The sequence below is a fragment of the Manacus vitellinus genome, unplaced genomic scaffold (assembly GCF_001715985.3).
Source record: "Manacus vitellinus isolate BGI_N305 unplaced genomic scaffold, ASM171598v3 ctg7180002428919_pilon, whole genome shotgun sequence".
NCBI lineage: Eukaryota > Metazoa > Chordata > Aves > Passeriformes > Pipridae > Manacus > Manacus vitellinus.
This window is the reverse complement of record NW_021937888.1, coordinates 1-12,767: the sequence shown is the minus strand read 5'-3', so window position 1 is coordinate 12,767 and position 12,767 is coordinate 1. Positions and strand designations below refer to the sequence as shown.

The 12,767-nt window shown below is 53.7% G+C and overlaps 2 long non-coding RNA genes across 5 annotated transcripts; both read left to right on the top strand.

Moving 5' to 3' along the window:
- Positions 1-6,770: 6,770 nt before the first annotated feature.
- LOC115308021 lies at positions 6,771-7,929 on the top strand. Of its 3 annotated transcripts, none has more exons than XR_003916376.1 (3): positions 6,771-6,902; positions 7,443-7,554; positions 7,877-7,929. It is a non-coding gene; the product is annotated as an uncharacterized LOC115308021 (long non-coding RNA). The 3 variants fall into 3 exon arrangements; XR_003916372.1 differs by having other exon boundaries at positions 7,430-7,554; XR_003916373.1 differs by having other exon boundaries at positions 6,781-6,860; positions 7,430-7,554.
- A 344-nt stretch (positions 7,930-8,273) lies between these two features.
- LOC115308019 lies at positions 8,274-11,282 on the top strand. 2 transcript variants are annotated; one of them, XR_003916368.1, is made up of 4 exons: positions 8,274-8,335; positions 9,501-10,033; positions 10,533-10,657; positions 10,978-11,272. It is a non-coding gene; the product is annotated as an uncharacterized LOC115308019 (long non-coding RNA). The 2 variants fall into 2 exon arrangements; XR_003916367.1 differs by lacking the exon at positions 8,274-8,335 and having other exon boundaries at positions 9,237-10,033; positions 10,978-11,282.
- The last annotated feature ends 1,485 nt before the right edge of the window (positions 11,283-12,767 follow it).

The following is a 12,767-nucleotide window of genomic DNA, read 5'->3' as shown; positions in this document are numbered from 1 at the left end:
TTTTCCTTTCGAAGAATCCCTCATTATGTTTTGGTTTTGGGGGGGGCGAGCCGGCAAATGCGGGGTGGGGCTGACCAAAGGGGGGACAGCAGCCCTGTTTGCCAGGACAGAAAGGTTGTGAGCTTTGGCTTTCAGGTGCAGTGTGTGGCGCAGCCTGGGCACTCCGTGGGCAGCCAGATGTTTCTGTGCTGGCACTTTTTCCCTGCAAGGAATCCTCATTTGGATCGGGTTTGGGGCGGGCGCAGGGGTCATGAGGGAACACACTAAAAGCTTCGTCCAAAAATTAAAATAAGAAGAAAGAATCTCTGAGCTGTCCAGGTGAATTCCCTGATGGAGACAACCCCACTGCAGAGGAAAGGCATGTGCTGCTGCTTGGTCCTTGTGAAACCAAATTTCCTGTTGGTGAAGTCGAGAGGATTTTCTGATGGTGCTGAGACCTTAAATGCCAAATTTTAGCATCTGCTCCCACGAAGGAACCGTCACCTCCGTACATGCCCCGCTCACTCTCGAGGGGTCTTCGCTTCCATTTCCATGAAAGCTGTGCTGTATGTCACAGGAACGCAGCTGAAACCTGCTCTGGAAAGGCTGGAGAGACACGGGAAAAGGCCTGAAGAGGAGCAGCTCAATCCAAATTGGGTATTTCGTAGGAAAAGCCTGGGTGGGCGCTTCAGGGAATAGGTGTGGAGGCTGACCCAAAGCCCTCTGAGATCAGAGTCGGCCGTCAACAACGACCTTCCCCTCACAAATCCAAGGTCCCAGCTCCCGGTGGGACCCCTGACGGCCACCAGCCACAGCCAGCTTTGTCCCAGCTCCGGGAACACGGTGGCCACCAGCCTCTGGCCTGCTGATACACCTTTGTGTTTGTATTTTTATTTTGAATCAACAGCACTTTCAGCTACTTTTATTATTGTTTTTAATTCTCCTAAGTCTGTATTTGCTTTGGAGGAGAGAATGAAAACTTGGGATGAAATGAAGTGGATCAGGATGGTGGAACAAAAAGGAAAAAAGCAGAAAACATTTCAAATATTATTGAAGTGGGGTTTTTTTCCCCAGTAATATAAAACATGCAATTCCTTATAACATTATAGTATTTTACAGTTTTATGAAGCTTTCTATTATGAGTTTTATGGAAGCAAAAGATGAAGATGATGAGATATTTTAGCATTTATATTTTTCAAAATTAAATGTCTACTGAAAATAAAGTAACTTTATGCATTTCTGGGAGAGTTCATGTCCATTTTCGCTCCTCATGTGTCGAGTCTTGTCTGATTGAATTGAGATCTGAGGATCACTGTGGTGGGATGGGGGAGTGGCTGGAAATTTGGAAGCAGGCGTCATTGGTTGGCCTGGATTGCCAAGGAGCAGCATGGAGATGAGCCCACTGGTGCCAGGGGGCTCACCTCCTTCAGGAAGCAGGCGGTGGGTGCAGGGGAGATGCAGCAGGTGGAGACAATGGAGAGGAAGGTCCTGGTGGAGCCCAGGAGCACAGGCAGGGGCGCCTGGCTGTAGCTGCTGGCGTACTCGTACAGATACCTGCGGCAGGGGCGGGATGAGGAGAGCCGGCACACCGGGATCGGGAGCAGGAGCTGCGGGATTTAGGGGCGTTGGGGCTGCCCGGGGATGGGAGCCCTCTCCAGCTACCGGGAACGGCGAGTCCGCACTGCAGGACTTGAGCGACAGGGCCGAGGACTGCGGCAGGGACAAGTGGTTATGGCCACCCACGACACACTATCTCATCCCAGCCGTGGTTTGGGGTCCATCCCCCGCTTTTGGGTCGCGCCCCGGGGCTGCAGTCCCGGCCGTGCCCACCGGGGATCACCGCTCTGCCGTGCCGCGGCACAGCCCCGGCTCCCCCGGCCCGAGCGGGACCGTGTCCCGTTCCCTGGGGGGGTCCCAGCCCCGCTATGGCCGCAGCGGTCCCGATCCCAGCCCCAATCCCACCTCGCTCCTCCCGCCGCGGGGCCCCCACTCCCCACTCGCCTGCCGGGCGAGAGGCGGCACTGGCCGGGACCTGCAGCGGGCACGGGCGGGACCCGGCAACGAGCCCCGGGAACAAACCCCCGAGCACGGACCCCCGGCAACGAGCCCCTGGACTTAAGAGTAAGGGGTTTGAAATCCTCAAAAGCTCAGTGATGACAGAACAGTGTCACTGCCTTTATCAGCTCATCTCGAAATTCAACACGTCACAAGAAGCTGGGCAGAAATACCCATCTCAGCAAAGATCTCCCAGAGCAGTTCGAATCCAAGTGTGCTTCGCTTCAGCTGTGCACAAGCACCACTCCTGCTCACCTCCGTGCTGGGTTTGACAGAGTCTGACAGAACATTCCTTTGGGGAACGTGCTGGTTCCTGCTCACGAGGAGGCTGATCCATCAGACTTACTGCCTGAGGTACAAAACACTCTCCAGAGTAATCGCCCCAACAACTGGATCAGATAGAAACACATCCTTAGAAATAACAATTGCGATGCCAAGGTTTCGTGTTTTAAACTCTCTGTCTCTCCCTCCAGAGTTCTCCTGGCAATGTAGGGATGGTGTTTAAGAGCAGCATAAGGAGAAATGACAGTCCCTGCTCCACACTTTCCAGGATAGCAACACTGCCAAACTGAGCTTGTAACATAGACACTCTCAGGATAATTTGTATCTCTCATTAAATGCTAATTCTTCATTAGAAGAATCAGGACAGAGAGGCCGATTTAACACCTAGAGGGATTCGTGGGCTACAATGAGGACACTGAACACAAGCCTGGTGCTCCTGAAAAGGGCAGGTATTGACCTGACAAGTGCCTCAGATCGATCTGTGACAAGAAGTGGGAGGTGGAGTTGGTACCAGAATCGCTGTCCCTTCACACACAGTTAGTCATTGGCCTGCAGAAGAGAAGGGGGTTCCTGCCTGCTGCTCTCCTCTGTCACTGCCCCGTTCCCTGGGAAAGTGCAGCTCTTGTCCCTGCAGTGTAAAGGTGGGGAAAAGGCAGCGAGAGAAAGGCAGCCCAGCTTGGGGGGTGAGCCTCCCTTCCTTCAGCTGCTGGGAAACGTGGCCGGGGGTCCCTCAGAGGCACTCCAGCTGAGGAGCTGCACCACTGCCAGAGGGACTTGGCAGTGACGGGGCAAGGGCAGCTCCTAAAATGCCCAGCTGGAGGAACGAGCCGCCCAGGCCTCCGCCCCGAGCCCCGTACAGGGCGTTTGGGCTGCTGGGGAATGGCCCAGCAGGGAGGTTCTGCTCCTGCCAGCCCAGCTGTTGCTTCCAACCGCAGAGGAGGGGAAGGTATTTTGTCAGGACAGTCGCTCATGGAATGGGTTGCCTGGGGAGGTTGTTGTATCCCCATCCGTGGAATGTTTCCAAACATGACTGGATCCCTCCCTGAGCAGCCCGGTGCGATCCCATTGGTGACTGTGGCCTGAGCAGGAGGTCAGACTTCGAGACCTTTAACTGTCTCTTCTGACCCAGATTCCTCTACAGTCCTGCAGCACTTCTGGCTTCTTACAGTCCATGAGACCTGTTGGTTCCACAGTCTGCAGAGAAGCTCCTTTGCCCAGCAGGCAGTCCTGGAATGCCCAGACATCCATGGCAGAGATTCCCAGAGCTGCCATGTGCCCCAGCTGTCCCTGAGCCCCAGCTTTGGCCTCGGCACTGAAACGCTGCCAGGACCTGTCCCTGCTGTGCAGGTCCGTGGGGCTGCAGGACACGGTGTCACACAGCACACACGGCCACTGGGTCCCGCCAGCTCCTGCAGCCTGTGCTTCCTGATTGCCGGGGATTTTAGGGGCCACCCGTCTCCGGGGATGGGCAGGGAAACAGAGATTTCCTGTGACTGGGAGCAACGCAGGGCCTTGCCAAGGCAAGAAAATGGCCCGGGGTTCAGGTGCCCGTGTGCAATTCCATGTGCAGGGTGTCTCCCCCAGCAGCAGGTTCCCGGCCCCAGTTCCCGATCTCCCGGAGCGGAGCGGGCGGGGCGGGGCCGCGGGGCCAGGCGGGCTGGGATTGGGCGGCGGCGCTCGAGTGCTGATTGGGCAGCGCTGCCGGCCCGCGGTATAAAGGGCCGGCGGGGCGGGTGCGGGCGGTTGTGTGTGAGGGCTGAGGGTGCGGCCCCGCTGCTGCCCGGGCTGCGGAGGGGAGAGCGCCTTGGCCGTGGGTTTATGGACCGGGGGAGCCGGGGGGCGTTTAGGGGCGCGTTGTGCTGGGCAGCGGGGGCCGGGTAAAGCCCTTCCCTGCCGGGTGACCCTGGGGGAGCCGTGGCAGGACTGCGGGGCTGGTGCTCTCTGGGTGTCTCAAGTTTTGCTTTGCAATTCCAACCCCTTTCCCTGTGCAGGGAGGCAAAGACTGCTTCAGCTTGGTTTTTTTTGGTGCTGCATTAATGCTTTTTGCTCGTTCTGTGTCAATTTGCAGCCTGGCTCGTGGTTTCCCCTGGTGCTGGGGAGTGGAGGCGAGTTGTGCTTCCTGCCGGGAGAGAGAAGGGCCTTGGGAAGCTGCTCCATGAGCCACAGCTGTGCCGAGCCCGGGAGTCTGTCCAGGTAAGAGCAGGGCTTCTACTGCCCGTGAGGAGCTGGGTTCTGCTGCTGAAACATGCCCATGCCTTGAAATGCAAGGACAGGCAGAAGCTGGGAGGGACCCTGAGCACATTTGAAAAGCCCTTGACTGTGGGCCAAGTGTCCAGGAGAAATGATTCCTTTTTTTGCAGGGAGGCAGTTTGTGAGGACAGGGGGGTTGCTGTGCTCTCCAGCACAAAGACTCCCCTTGGGATGTGCAGGGTGAGGAAATGTTGGCCCCGTGTGGGCTGGAGCAAAGGTGTGTGGGTGCCTGTGTGTGACAGCCGTGGGTGTGCTGGAAGGGGGTTCTGGTGCCATTGGAGCTGCCAGGGAGCCAAAAGGGGCACAGTTGTCTGAAAAAGGTGAAAGCTCTGTTGGCCTCTGTTGACACCTGCCCCAAAGGAGCTGCAAATTTTGCCCCTCTTGGTTGCAGGCTTCCCAAAGCTCCCAGGAAAGGAAGTTTTAGATTCCAACTCCCCTTTCTGCTAAAGGTTTCCTTGCTCTCTCAGCAGGATGTCGAGTGCCACCATGTCCCCGAGGTCACCCTTTCTGCTGTTGGGAGAGCATGAGGTGGATGGAGAGGATCCCCAGCCATCTGCAGGCAAAAGGGACTGGCACAACTGCGATTTTTCTCCAGCTCTCTTAAGGTGGACTTTCAGGGTACCATGGGTAATGTGCCAGCTCTCCTGCTGGAGTGTTTGTCTTCTGCTATATTTGAACATAAGGAGTAAAACTAAAGTCAGGTGTGTTCTGGAGTATGTTACACTCGTGCAAAGCTCCTTCCCTCTGTTTATTTTCTGTTCTGGAAAGCACAGTCTGGGGTTCCTGGGCACTTCCTATTAAATGATTCCATGGAAATAATTTTGTACTGAAAGGAGAAAGGAGCTGTCTGTTTGAGATCAGATGTCACTGATAAAAGCTTTATGTTTTTTCACTCAGTAAGCTTTTAAAATATCTCATAGTGTGTAGGAATGCCTGGCTTCTAAAACTCACCAACTGAGTCTTAGAGGCTTCTTTGAAGAGCTGAGTTCAGGCAGCAGAATTGGCCCTGCAGGAGGGACTCTGTGCCTGCTCTCCCGTGGCTCCAAGGGATCTCTGGGCCTTCACGCCGGCACCGAGATTTTCTCGGGAAGGGCCTCAGATCCCCGGACCAGTCTGGGACACAGGCAAGATCCCCCTGCATTTTGGGACCAAATTGGGCCCCCTGGAGGGACAGTGCTGTTGGTGCCCCCCGGGTTGGGGCACCCCGAGGACTCCAGCGCGCACCGAAAGGATTATTCGGGGAGATCCTCGGGGTGCCCGGCCCTGGGGAGCTCAAAGCAAGGTCCCTGCCATGGATTCAGGCATTGCTGAGAGTATCCCAGGGGTCCCTGTCCCTGCTAGACAGGGAGCTCTCTAATGGGCTGTAATTGGGTTCTAAAAGCGGTGCTCCAAGTGCCAAACAAGTGTGGGATTGGGATTAAGAAATGAGCAGTGAGGGTCCAATTGGCTATTTTCTCTGGAATGTGACTGTGAGAGCTGCAGGAGTGCCAGGTGTGTGTTCCAGTCCCCAGCATTTGGTTTGCACATGTCCTGGTCAGACACAGGTCCAACTTCCTCAGTCCTTAACACAAGAGAAGGAGAATTAAGGACTGGCAGTGTTAAGGTGATTGGTGTGACAGGGGTTAAACTGGGAAAACATTGGGGAATTCCTCAGTTTGTCTGTTGGCCAAACTCACCCAAACCTGTGCTAGGAAGAGATTGAGTAGAAAAGTTGAGGCAGAAATGAAATTGAAAACTGGGGATATTGAAACAGTAATTGCTGGAACTAAATGTGTCAAAGCAGCAGCTCTTGTTGTGCAGGGAATAACTCCTGTCAGCAGCAAGGTCCCGACTGAAGTGGCAGCTGCAGTGGTTCCTGTGGTGTGGGCCAGTGGAGTTCCAGGAGAGTGGAAGAGGGCAGAACCTGTAGGTATTACCCCTGATGTGGGATCTCTATGGGTAAGGCAAAGCCAGTATCCTTTAAAATGAGAATGCCAGCTTGGATTGGTTGCAGTAACAGCTAAATTGGCTCATCCTGGTTTGCTTGTAGGATGTGAATGCAAGAACCTGCCAAGAAAAGTAATGGCCAAGATGATTGATGAGTGCAGGACCTGAGAGAACCACCTGGAATGACAATCTCGAGGAGTTTCCAGTATTGGATTGAAAAGATGGCCTTTGCTGCATCTCCTTGAGCAAGGAAAGCCAAGAAATCTTTGCCTTTGAAGGAGAAAATCTGGAAAGGGGAAGGGAAGAAAATAAGCCACCTGACTCCTCCCTGAGCCCCAGACAGCCCATGAACTGCCTTCCTGGGAATGGTAGGATGGGGTGGACTCTGGATTGCTCCCTCTGGATGCGTGGTAAAACTGTTATGGCAACTTTTCCAACAGGCTGTAAGCATTTGCTGCCTTGGCTCGACTGTGCAAGGGCAGCCTTTAAGCAGCTAAAGCATTCCCTGAGGAGAGCTCTGGATCTGCCAGATGTGTCAGAACTGTTGGAAGCATCTTTGCTGGGGAGGGCAAACAAAGGACAAGGTGTGCAGTGACCCCCCAACAAGGGACTTTGAGTTAATGGCATCCCTGCAAGTGAACTTTGTGGGCTGTTCATCCTGTAGGGCAGGTGATAGTCCCGGCTACAGCGATGGGCAAAATGGTTAAAAGAGAGCCCCGAAAGCTGGAAATCCTCCTGGAGGCTTTTGGCCAACAGAGTTTCCTGAGTTGCCCCTGAAAGAAGGATAGTGACAGCTTTTGAGTGCTGGTAGATGCTTTTAATAGATAGCCTTGAGTGTGTCCTTGTTGCACCAGTAGGCCTTGTCCAAGTCCCCATATTCCAGGAGATATACCTATTGAAGTTTAAAGTGATTTCCATAATCCTTTGTTGGCTTGAGGCTCTCCCCTCAGGAACTGCAGGAACTCCTGGTGCCGCCTGGGCCGATGGATTGGACGCCCCAGCCCCTCCGTTCCTGCCCAGCCACTGGGGCCGTGTCCAGTGGTGGCACTGCCAGCCCTGCAGGTGAAGTGGGAAGGGCCTTTGCAGGTCTTGTGGGTCACATTTATAGCAGGTAAAGTTGCAGAAAAAGGACCTGGGGTCTGTTATTCCTGAGTTAGGAAAGCTCCTTTTGGTTGGTGAGCAGAACAAAGTGGATCCTTCAGAGTTCCCATCCGTGTTTGTGTCTCAGCCTGTGTTAGGATTCAGGGCTGTAGCTGTTGTTGTCACTGAGGAAGTCAAACTCTGCTTTAAATCATAAGACACTGGTCTAATGGCCAAGTGTCAGGAAAAAAGTGGGAATGATATGTGAGTGTTGAGATGTAACAAGAGCTAATCCTTTTTGCAGTGGGATGTAGCCTGGAAACTGCACAGAGCTGAGCCAAGGGATTTAAAGGGACCTGTAAGGAATTGGCTATAGAGCAGGACTTGCCTGGGCCGTGAGAAAATCTGAGGTAGGGAAGCTACAGTGTCTTTGTGCCTGCTAGTTGGCTGGTAAACAGGTTGTTGTGATTAGCAAAACAAAGGCAACTGAGAGCCACCTGTGTCAACACAAGAAAGGACTAAGAGGCGGAATCAACATTTAAGCCAGAGCCAATAGTGAGCTTAGCTTTTGCAATATGTATGAGCTAATTATAAAGCATATATTAAGCTGTTAGCAATGATCAATAAACGAAGGTTGCTGATTCTCATATTGAGTGTCACTTTCTTCCCTCGTCGTGACAGGGACCAACCAAGGGAGGTGAAGAAAGAAGGAAGAAGGGAAGTGAGGCAGCAGCCAAGCAGCACCAAGTGCCTGTGTCAGCAGGTGAGTTATCTTGAAATTCCTAAGGCAGGCACTGAGAACTTTGAGGGCTCCAGACAGAGCAGAGCTGTGAAGGCCCTCGTTGAAGCCCCTTGGAAACCTTCTAAGGGTAGGTGTGTATGGTAGTAAGTGTTGGAAAATGCCCTGAATGTGGAACAGGAATGTAGAGAACAAAAATGAATCCTCCTGTAATGCTGCCATATCAGGTGCAGTGGAGATAGCTCTGTGTGCCCTTTGGGAGCTGATTGCCAGGACACCTGGCGGGCTGGAATGATTCAAGAGCATAGGAATAAAAGGTTGCCTGGCTTCTAAACCTCACCAGCTGAATCTTAGAGGCTTCTTTGAAGAGCTGTTTTCAGGCAGCAGAATTGGCCCTGCAGGAGGGACTCTGTGCCTGCTCTCCCGTGGCTCCAAGGGATCTCTGGCCCTTCACGCCGGCACTGAGATTTTCTCGGGAAGGGCCTCAGATCCCCGGACCAGTCTGGGACACAGGCAAGATCCCCCTGCATTTTGGGACCAAATTGGGCCCCCTGGAGGGACAGTGCTGTTGGTGCCCCCCGGGTTGGGGCACCCCGAGGACTCCAGCGCGCACCGAAAGGATTATTCGGGGAGATCCTCGGGGTGCCCGGCCCTGGGGAGCTCAAAGCAAGGTCCCTGCCATGGATTCAGGCAGTGCTGAGAGTATCCCAGGGGTCCCTGTCCCTGCTAGACAGGGAGCTCTCTAATGGGCTGTAATTGGGTTCTAAAAGTGGTGCTCCAAGTGCCAAAGAAGTGTGGGATTGGGATTAAGAAATGAGCAGTGAGGATTCAATTGGCTGTTTTCTCTGGAATGTGACTGTAAGAGCTGCAGGAGTGCAGGGTGTGTGTTCCAGTCCCCAGCATTTGGTTTGCACATGTTCTGGTCAGACACAAGTACAATTTCCTCAGTCCTGAACACAGCAGAATGAGAATTATGGACTGGCAGTGTTAAGGTGATTGGTGTGACAGGGGTCAAACTGGGAAAACATTGGGGAATTCCTCAGTTTGTCTCTTTGCCAAACTCACCCAAACCTCTGCTAGGAAGAGATGGACTGGAAAAGTTGAGGCAGAAATGGAATTGAAAACTGGGGCTCTTGACACTGTAATTGCTGAAACTAAATGTGTCCAAGCAGCAGCTCTTGTTGTGCAGGGAATAACTCCTGTCAGCAGCAAGGCCCTGACTGAAGTGGCAGCTGCAGTTGTTCCTGTGGTGTGGGCCAGTGGAGCTGCAGGAGAGTGGAAGAGGGCAGAACCTGTAGGTATTACCCCTGATGTGGGATCTCTATGGGTAAGGCCAACCCAGTATCCTTTAAAATCAGAATGCCAGACTGGATTGGTTGCAGGAACAGCTAAATTGGCTCCTCCTGGTTTGCTTGTAGGACGTGAATGCAAGAACCTGCCAAGAAAACCAGTGGACAAGATGATTGATTAGTGCAGGACCTGAGAGAAGCACCTTGAATGACAACCTGGAGGAGTTTCCAGTATTGGATTTAAAAGATGGCCTTTGCATCTCCTTGAGCAAGGAAAGCCAAGAAAGCTTTGCTTTTGCAGGAGAAAATGGGGCAAGCAGGCAGGAAGAAGAGAAGCCCCGTGACTCCTCCCTGAGCCCCAGACAGCCCATGAACTGCCTTGCTGGCAATGGTGGGACGGGCTGGACTCTGCATTGCTCCCTCGGGATGTGTGGTAAGACTGTTATGGCGACTTTTTGAATAGATGGGGCAAGGGCAGCCTTTAAGCAGCTGAAGCATTCCCTGAGGAGAGCTCTGGGTCTGCCAGATGTGTCAGAACTGTTGGAAGCATCTTTGGTGGGGAGGGCAAACAAAGGCCAAGGTGTGCAGTGACCCCCTGAGAAGGGACTTTCAGTTAATGGCATCCCTGATGGTGAACTTTGTGGGCTGTTCCCCCTGTAGGGCAGGTGATAGTCCCAGCTCCAGTTATGGGAAAAATGGTTAAAAGGAGCCCCAAAAGCTGGAAGTCCTCCTGGAGGCTCCTGGCAAAGAGAGTTTGCTGCGTTCCCCCTGACAGAAGGACAGTGATAGCTTTTGAGTGCTGGTAGATCCTTTGAATAGATAGCCTTGAGTGTGTCCTTGTTGCACCAGTAGGACTTATCAAAGTCCCCATATTCCAGGAGATAGACACATTGAAGTTTAAAATATTCTTCCTAATCCTTTGTTGGCTTGAGGCTCTCCCCTCAGGAACTGCAGGAACTCCTGGTGCCGCCTGGGCCGATGGATTGGACGCCCCAGCCCCTCCGTTCCTGCCCGGCCACTGGGGCCGTGTCCAGTGGTGGCACTGCCAGCCCTGCAGGTGAAGTGGGAAGGGCCTTTGCAGGTCTTGTGGGTCACATTTATAGCAGGTAAAGTTGCAGTAAAAGGACCTGGGGTCTGTTATTCTTGAGTTCAGAAAGCTCCTTTTGATTGGTGAGCAGGACAAAGTGGATCCTTAAGAGTTCCCATCCGTGTTTGTGTCTCAGCCTGTGTTAGGATTCAGGGCTGTAGCTGTTGTTGTCACTGAGGAGTCAAAGTGTGCTTTAAATAATGAGACCCTGGCCTAATGGCCCAGTGTTAAGAAAAAAGGGGGAATCATACCTGAGTGTTGAGATGTAACAAGGGCTAATCCTTTTGCAGTGGGATGGAGCCTGGAAAGTGCACAGAGCTGAACCCAGGGATTGAAAGGGACCAAGCAAGGGAGGTGAAGAAAGAAGGAAGAAGGGAAGTGAGGCAGCAGGCAAGCAGCACCAAGTTGCTGTGTAAGCAGGTGAGTTGTGTTGAGGTTCCTCAGGCAGGCACTGAGGACTTGGAGGGCTCCAGACAGAGCAGACCTGGGAAGGCCCTCGGTGAAGCCCCTTGGAAACCTTCTAAGGGTAGGTGTGTATGGTGATAAGTGTTGGGATTGTCCTGAATGTGGAACAGGAATGCAGGGAAGGAAAATGAACCCTCCCATCAGCTGCAGTGGAGACCCCTCTGTGTGCCCTTTGGGAGCGGATTGCCAGGACCCCCGTGGGGCTGGGATCATGGCAGGGTGTTGTAAGCAAGGAATGCCTGGCTTCTAAAAGTCACCAACTGAGTCTTAGAGGCTTCTTTGAAGAGCTGTTTTCAGGCAGGCAAATTGCCCCCCAGGAGGGACTCTGTGCCTGCTCTCCCGTGGCTCCAAGGGATCTCTGGCCCTTCACGCCGGCACCGAGGTTTTCTCGGGAAGGGCCTCAGATCTCCGGACCAGTCTGGGACACAGGCAAGATCCCCCTGCAGTTTAGGACCAAATTGGCCCCCTGGAGGGACAGTGCTGTTGGTGCCCCCCGGGTTGGGGCACCCCGAGGACTCCAGCGCGCACCGAAAGGATTATTCGGGGAGATCCTCGGGGTGCCCGGCCCTGGGGAGCTCAAAGCAAGGTCCCTGCCATGGATTCAGGCAGTGCTGAGAGTATCCCAGGGGTCCCTGTCCCTGCTAGACAGGGAGCTCTCTAATGGGCTGTAATTGGGTTCTAAAAGTGGTGCTCCAAGTGCCAAAGAAGTGTGGGATTGGGATTAAGAAATGAGCAGTGAGGGTGCAATTGGCTGTTTTCTCTGGAATGTGACTGTGAGAGCTGCAGGAGTGCCAGGTGTGTGTTCCAGTCCCCCGCATTTGGTTTGCACATGTCCTGCTCAGACACAGGTCCAACTTGCTCAGTCCTTAACCCAAGAGAGGGAGAATGAAGGACTGGCAGTGTTAAGGTGATTGGTGTGACAGGGGTCAAACTGGGAAAACATTGGGGAATTCCTCAGTTGGTCTGTTTGCCAAACTAACCCAAACCTGTGCTAGGAAGAGATGGACTGGGGTCTCTGATCTCCTGGGCAGTTGTTTTGCATGACCTGGGAGCCTCTGGGATTAGACTGGCCTGGGCAGACAGGGAGCAGTTTGTCCTGTGGAGCTGGGCTGGGTTTGTTGAGGATGCCTTGGGAGGCAGGGCTGGAGAGGCTCCTCTGTTGGCTGTAGTGGTGGAAGGTTGTAGCAGCAGGGCTGGAGCCTTCGCCCTCCTGCTCCCCCCGTGAGCCCCGACGGGCCCGTGCCCTTGGCAATGGAGGGCCCCCCATTGCTGAGTCAGCGGTTCCGGGGGCCAGGAGGGATGGGATCAGGATGCCGAGCTCCGCCCAGGGCCAGGGCTGCCAGTGTTCAACCATGGAGGGAACTGAAAGCACAGTGAGATGGAGGCCAAGCTGCAGCACAGGGATGGGTGAGAAAAGACCCTGGTCCTCAGGTGGAGCTTTGAATTCCCTGGAAAAATGGATCCTGTCAGATGGATCAGGCCCTTGTGGGTGCTGGAGCAGAGGCCTCTCTCATTTTTGGTCACCCTGAAAGGTTGCAAGGACAGCAAGTTCTGACTGCAGGATGAGGTGGCAAACAAAGTGAAGTGGTCCAGAGAAAAGCTGAGGCTAAAATTG